Source organism: Dendropsophus ebraccatus, chromosome 1, assembly GCF_027789765.1.
Source record: "Dendropsophus ebraccatus isolate aDenEbr1 chromosome 1, aDenEbr1.pat, whole genome shotgun sequence".
In the NCBI taxonomy this organism is placed as follows: Eukaryota; Metazoa; Chordata; class Amphibia; order Anura; family Hylidae; genus Dendropsophus; species Dendropsophus ebraccatus.
In genome coordinates, this window is record NC_091454.1 from 112577422 (window position 1) to 112584808 (window position 7387).

Here is a 7387-nt window from a genome sequence, read left to right on the forward strand (position 1 = left end):
GAAATCCATTTCAGTGAAATTCATCTTCCAAAAGCCAATTGGCGCTCCTTCCCTTTGGAGGCTCGTCCTGCGCCCGCTTGGCACTTTATCTCCACATGTGGGGTATTTCTGTACTTGGGAGAAACTGCGCTTCACGCTTTGTGTTTTTTTTTCTTCCTTTTATCCCATTGTGAAAATGAAAAATTGAAGGCTAGAACAACGTTATAGTGTAAAAAATACATTTTTCTTTTTTCACGCCACATTGTTCTGAAAATCTGTGAAGCACCTGTGGGGTCCAAATGCTCACCGCACCGCAATAGGGCCACATATAGGGTATTTCTATAAACTGCAGAAACGGGGCAATCAATATTGGGGTGCATTTCTCTGGTAGTAGATTTATAATTATGAAAAATATTGGATTACAATAAAATCTCTGCACAGAAAATTAAAATTTTCAAATTTCTTGCACACTTAACTTTTATTTCTGTGACTCTCCTAAAGGGTTAAAAAAACTTTTTGGATGTGCTTTTGCAGAGTTTGGGGGGGTGCTGTTTCTGAAATGGGGTGTTTTGTGGGGCTTTCTAACATGCAGTCCCCTCAAATACACTTTAAACCTGAACAGGTCCCTAAAAATATCTAAATAATAATGTTTAAAGCTTTCTATTGTCTAAAAAAAAAAAGAAAAATAGTTTAATAAATACCGCCATCATAAAGTTAACATGTTGCTAATGCTATTTAATATATAATTTATGTGGCATAACCATTTTCTGTATAAGCAGAAAAGTTTCAAAGTTGGAAAAATGCATTTTTTCACAATTTATCACGTTATTTTGTTTTTTTTCATAAAGATTCGTTATAAGTATCGACTCCAATTTACCAGAAATGTAAAGTACAATATGTCACGAGAAAACAATCTCAGAATCAGCCCGATAGGTAAAAGCATCCCGAAGTTATTAATGAATAAAGTGACACAGGTCATATTCATAAAATTTGTCTCTGTCCTTAAGGGGTTAAACATAAAACTATATTTACTAACACAAGCATAACATGGACAATTAAATTTTATTCTAAACAATAATGTAAACTGTTTCCCATTACAACCAACCCAAAAGAAAGTCCTGCCTAAACAACATACAGTGCAACAAAACCATATAAAAAAAAACGAAGAAAATTGCACAATTATTTAGAAGTATAACAAAGTCCTTTATTTACATGTACAAAAAGACACAGATAACATAAGGCCAGAGGGGGAGAAAGATCTCAGTGTGGTAAACCAATGTAAAATTTGAAATTATAAGTGCTGCAATATTATGTGTACCAATTGCAACACTACCATCTAGTGGTCACTGAAATTATGGCAATGACAAGTGTTTAACCTGCAATGCAGTAACAACATAGATATAGTATAATATGATATAGTATAATGGAGGAGAGACTGTTTGTAACCCCTCAGCGGCTGGTCAGGTAATAAATAGAGCACCACAAGTAAGGCCCTACAGATTCCAATTCCTAAACGACCACACAAGTCAGACAAACCAACACTGAGATCTTACCCCCGTCCAGCCCACCAGCCCGACGTACGTTTCGCTCACTTCATCAGGAGCTGTTTCCCATTACAATTTGCACAGCTTTGAAGTCTGCCTCAAACATAAACTAACTATAAACTGTGTTTTTGACCACATACTTTGTCCTTGAGTACTCCCCAAAAGAAAAAATTCATTGGGGTCAAGTCTAGTGAACGTGCCAACCAATCAAGTGGGCCTCTTCAGCCAGTTCATTTATTAGGAAATGTTTCATCAAGATCCTTGCAGACTACTCTTGAATAATGTGGAGGGGCTCCATCTTGTTGGAAGTAAAGGTCATTTGAATTAGGCCATTTCTGTAACTGGGGAACAATATGATTCATTAGAATTTTGAGATACTTATCTCCTCTGATTGACAAGCAGAGAGGCCAGTAACGGACCTCCCTACCTATCAATCACCCCCTCCGAGCGCCTCTGCCTGCCGCGCACCTGGGTTACTACACTGCTTTTATGCTGCGATAAAGCTGCTGTTGCTGTTTATCCATGGATGCAGGGAGCCATATCAGCCAAAACAGGCTGATTGTTTCCCTTTAATATAACCGGATAATTTGAAAGAAGCTTCATCTAAAATTACTGGATTTTCTTCAATTTCTTCCCCTTCAAAACCATATTACACATACTGTTTACCTACTTTTGGACCACTCTGTGTACATATAATACAGTGGTGCCTTGGATTACGAACATTATTTATTACAGGACCATGCTTGTAATCAAAATCACTCTTAAATCAAAACAAATTTTCCCATAAGAAATTATTAAAATGCAGATAATTGTAAGGAGCTGGGGCGCCGATCTAGAGATGCCCCAGGGGGGGTAAAGGACAAGTTAATTTTAAATCGGAAAACCCCTTTAATGAAAATGGTAAACTGTGGGCCAGATTGGCATTGTAGTACTATGTGCTGTTAGTATTGTGGATGCCACTGTAAATGCCCCTTTCATACACAAGGTAACCTGAGAATCTGACACTTTATGCTGTGCTACTCACACATAATAGTTTATGAAGGTTATTATGTAGTGAATAGACCACACTAAACCCATAGCACAGTAAATGAAGCTGTCATGTCAGCGTGAATGTGCCTTTTTTCAGATGATGAATAATATAAATTATTAGGTGTTAACATATTTTATGCTTTCTGCCAGCAGCAAATGACTTTAGTTATTAAAAGCAATTCCATTTCCACGTGCAGCTTTGTAAGATGTCATTCTTAAGGTAGCAGCCATACCAATTTTTTAGCAGTTTACGTCTAGTGGGATTTCAGATTATTTTATCAGAGACCATGATAATCATTTAATGTGACCATAGAACAGGAAATAACTGCATTTAGCAAAAGCCAAGGGGAATGTTCTGAATCTGATTTTCTTTGATGCTGGACCAAGGTGACAGATATAGATTATTTTGTCATGGAAGAATAAGCATTGAGACAAACTGCTTTTAAATGGGTATTATTTATGGAAAATACACAGCAATGAATACTGGTGCAAAGAGAATCAGTGATATAGCTATAGGAATCACAGTGGTCCCAGCTGCATCTGAGCCCATAAATCCATCACCACTTTAGGGCTGACTGCTTATGCCTGACCTGCTAAAATTCTGCTTTAATGCTCAACAATATATGGAGATCTGTGCAGCAGCACTAACAGAAGCGTTACACAGGCTAGACACCAGTAAAGTCATAAAAGAAGAGCCTGCACTGACAGGAACAGAGGAGATAAAAACTGTGGGGGACATTTACTAAGATGCACCCCTGGTGTATGCCACAGATTTGCACCTTTCCCTAGGCATTCGCCAGGGGTACATCTTTTCCATGGCATATGTCAGGTGTGCATCCTAAATAGAAATAGATCTATGACATGTCAGACATTTTTACAAATGAAGTTACACTTTAAAAACAATGCATTTCGGGCTCCATTGGCCCAATCTTCAAGTCACTAGAAACAGCATCAGATGTGTGTAGCGCCTGATGCCAAGGATCATTATGAATACCAGCAAACATAGAGCTCTATATGATATGCTTGTTCTAGTTTTGTGTCTACACAACCAACTAGGGTGAGCCAGTATAACTGACCTAGTGAATTATCTATTGTTGTAAATGTACTTACCTAGTGATATGTCTCTGCTTTCTGTTTTAGCGGTATTGCATTTGGTAATGGGTAAAAGTATGGCTATATATTCAATATATAAGGTGACCATGAAAAACATTGTAATCAACCCCTTCCCCCCCCCCCCCCGAGAGGATCCCACCCTGAACTCAAGAGGAGGACATGATGTCCAATAAATAACTGATAACACAGAAGCTTAACCACTAAGCAGCTCACTGCGCAGAACAGGAAATAGCTAACCATTTATGGAATAACCAATCACAGTATTATATGTATACACTTTGTGACTTGAAACTCCGCCTATAATGAAGGAATATATAATCAATGTGAAACGGAATAAAGAGAGGGTATGTACTTCTATCTCGGCTGAGAGAGAAGGCAATACCAACTATTGGTGTCTGGTGTTATCTCCTCGTCGCTGGCACTCAGCTTTATTTAATTTGGACAGGGATAGTCATTTGGGAATGAGGATGATAAAAAGGTAAAATTCACCTTATCAAAAGCACATACAACATCATAATCTATGCAGTGCCTTTAGGATATAATAGCTCAATGCACACAGCACCTGACAGCAAGTCACACTTTTGTTGTCTAATTAGTATAGAATACACCAGAAAATTCCTGTATGCTTTCATTTCAGGACCTCCATCAATTCAACAGATTTATTATTGATAACAAAAAGTGGTGTAAATTTTAGCACACTTTTACACCTGCTCATAACAGGCATAGATTTAAAATATTTGCTAAAAAAGCCCAAGATGTGCAAAATCTGTTAGGCCCGTGCCTCTACACAAATATGTCACATCGTAATACAATACACTTTTAGGCTGGGATCACACTACGTATATTTCAGTCAGTATTGTGGTCCTCATATTGCAACCAAAACTAGGAGTGGATTAAAAACACAGAAAGGCTATGTTCACACAATGTTGAAATTGAGTGAATGGCCGCCATTTAATGGCAAATATTTGCTGTTATTTTAAAACAACGGCTGTTGTATTGAAATAATGGCCGTTATTTACTGCTATATGGCGGCCATCCACTCAATTTCAACATTGTGTGAACAGATCCTTTCTGTGTTTTTAATCCACTCCTGGTTTTGGTTGCAGGACCACAATACTGACTGAAATATACGTAGTGTGAACCCAGGCTAAGAGTAGTTTCACACATTACCATATTGCAGCAAATTTGATGGTGCGGATCCGCAGCAGATTTGATGTAACTAAACACAACATCAAATCTGCATTATCGGCTGTAGATCCTGCAAACCTGCTGCAGATCCTGTACATGTGAATGCACCCTAAGGCTATGTTCACAGAACGTAAAAGTATGGCCGTTGTTGCCATTGGCAACAACGGCCGTACTTTCCAAGGGTGAACAATACCTATTGTTCTATGGGATCCCGGCCGGAGCATACACAAATCGTATGCTCTCCGGCCGGGATCCTGCACGGGGCCGCAAATAACTGACATGTAAGTTTTCTGCGGCCGCAATTCAATGAATTGCGGCCGTAGGAAACCCTGTCAGTTCACACAGTGAAGCGAGCGGCCGGAGCTATGGAAGGTTCGGAGGCGGGTGTGCGCTGATGCGCCCGCATCAGAACACTGTGGTCGAAAGATCATCCGTGCAGATGATCCGTGCAGAGACCGGCCGTTCCATGACCCGGCCAGGGTCACGGAACGGCCGGTCTCTCACGACGTGTGAACATAGCCTAAAGCGTAACTGTCATTTAAATGTAATTTTTCAGAAATCAATAAATATCAACAGTACAAGCGATTTTAAACTCTGTAATAGGTTTTATTAATCAAAAGAGATTCTTACTGTACTGAAAAAGCTGTTTTCCTACCTCCCCCTCACTTCAGAAGAAGCAGGATTTCTGGGTCCATTATGCTCTATGGAGAGCGGAGGGGTCAAGGGGGTAAGTGAGCATGGAGAAGAGAAAAGGCAGCCCTGCAAAACACTGCATCCTGCAATCAACCTCACCAAGCTCCCAGATAAGCACTGACCTTTCTGACCTCTGAATCCAGCGTATTTCTCTGCTCTTCCATTCCCCTCAACCCCTCCCCCCTCCATAGGTTATAATGGACTTAGCAAACTTGTCTTATCTTTGCTCCTTTGTAATGAAGACGGCTTTGCTTGAAAATGCACATATAAGAAGTGAGGAGGGAGGGTGGAAAAGAATATACTAGAAAATGTACCCGGTGCTGTCAGTGTATAAAGTGTCAGTGTATTAATAAGATTTGTTCAAAGAGTGCCCAGGAGGCTAATCTGTACCCGTTTTTTGTTTTTTTGTTTAAGGGGAAATCGCCACAAGCCCTATATACCCGACAGTTCTGCACGGTTTATGTAAATTGTAGCTTATGCACATTAGAAATAAACTAAAAACTTTAAACATCCTAAATACCTAATAGCCAAACTGAGAGGTCACGTGATAAGACTGTATACATAGTTTGGTTATATACAACATTCTCAGTGTTGTATACAGCCTGGTTATATAGAACATTGGCAGTGTTATACAGGGCCTGGTTATATACAACATTGGCAGTGTTCTATACAGACTGGTTATGTGCAACATTGTCAGTGTTATTGCCAGATACATAGACAAAGATTTTTACCTGATACAACTCTGGAGCAGCAACATACAATTGTCCATGTGGAAAACATGCAGAATCCAGATTTATGCCGCCACCTGCAGTGATCAGAGCCTTGGGCCTTGTTTATCGTCTTTGCAAATGATGCTTAACAGGAAACTGCAATCCTCTAAAAGGGATTGTTTAATCTGAATTAATCAGTGGAATTAGTGTATACCTGTAGTGTATAATTGGAGGGGCTCTGTATACCTAAAGTGTATAGTTTTTAGGGGTCCTGTATACCTGTAGTGTATAGTTGGGGGGGCTGTATACCTGTACTGTATAGTTTGAGGGTCCTGGATACCTGTAGTTTGCAGTGTATAGTTTGGGGATATTGTATACCTGTAGGATATAGTTGGTGAAGGTGCTGTATACCTGTAGTGTATTGTTTAGGAGTCCTGTATACATGTAGTGTAGAGTTGGGGGGGGATCCTATACATCCGTACTGTATAGTTTCGGGATCCTGTATACCTGTAGTATATAGTTGATGGAGGTCCTGTATACCTGAAGTGTGTAGTGGGTGGAGGTCTTGTATACCTTTAGTGTATAGCTTGAGGGTCCTGTATACCTGTATTATATAGTTGGTGGAGGTCCTGTATACCTGTAGTGAATAGTTTGGTGGTCCTGCATACCTGTAGTATAGAGTCAGTGGAGCTGCTGTATACCTGTAGTATATAGTTATTGGAGGTCCTGTATACCTGTAGTGTATAGTTTTGGGGTCCTGTATACCTGTAGTATATAGTTGGTGGAGGTCCTGTATACCTGTAGTGTATAGTTTTGGGGATCCTGTACACCTGTACTGTATAGTTGGAGTAGGGGGAGTATCTGTTGTGAGCCAGCTGGCCCTAGCAACCAATCAGATTCCAGCTATCTTTGAAAATACAAGTAGTAATCATATTGGTTGCTAAGACTTCCAACTGCCATTACTGCTGGAGAGCTGCAGCACTAATTATGCCACCTTTGTGTGCAGTGTGGATATTTTTCCATTCTTTTCTATGGCGCTCTTACCCCTCCCCCCCCCCTGTACATCTGGCAAGGATGGTAAACAACTAAAAAGGGATGTAATTTGCAAAGGAAGGTCATAAGTAGTGAGTG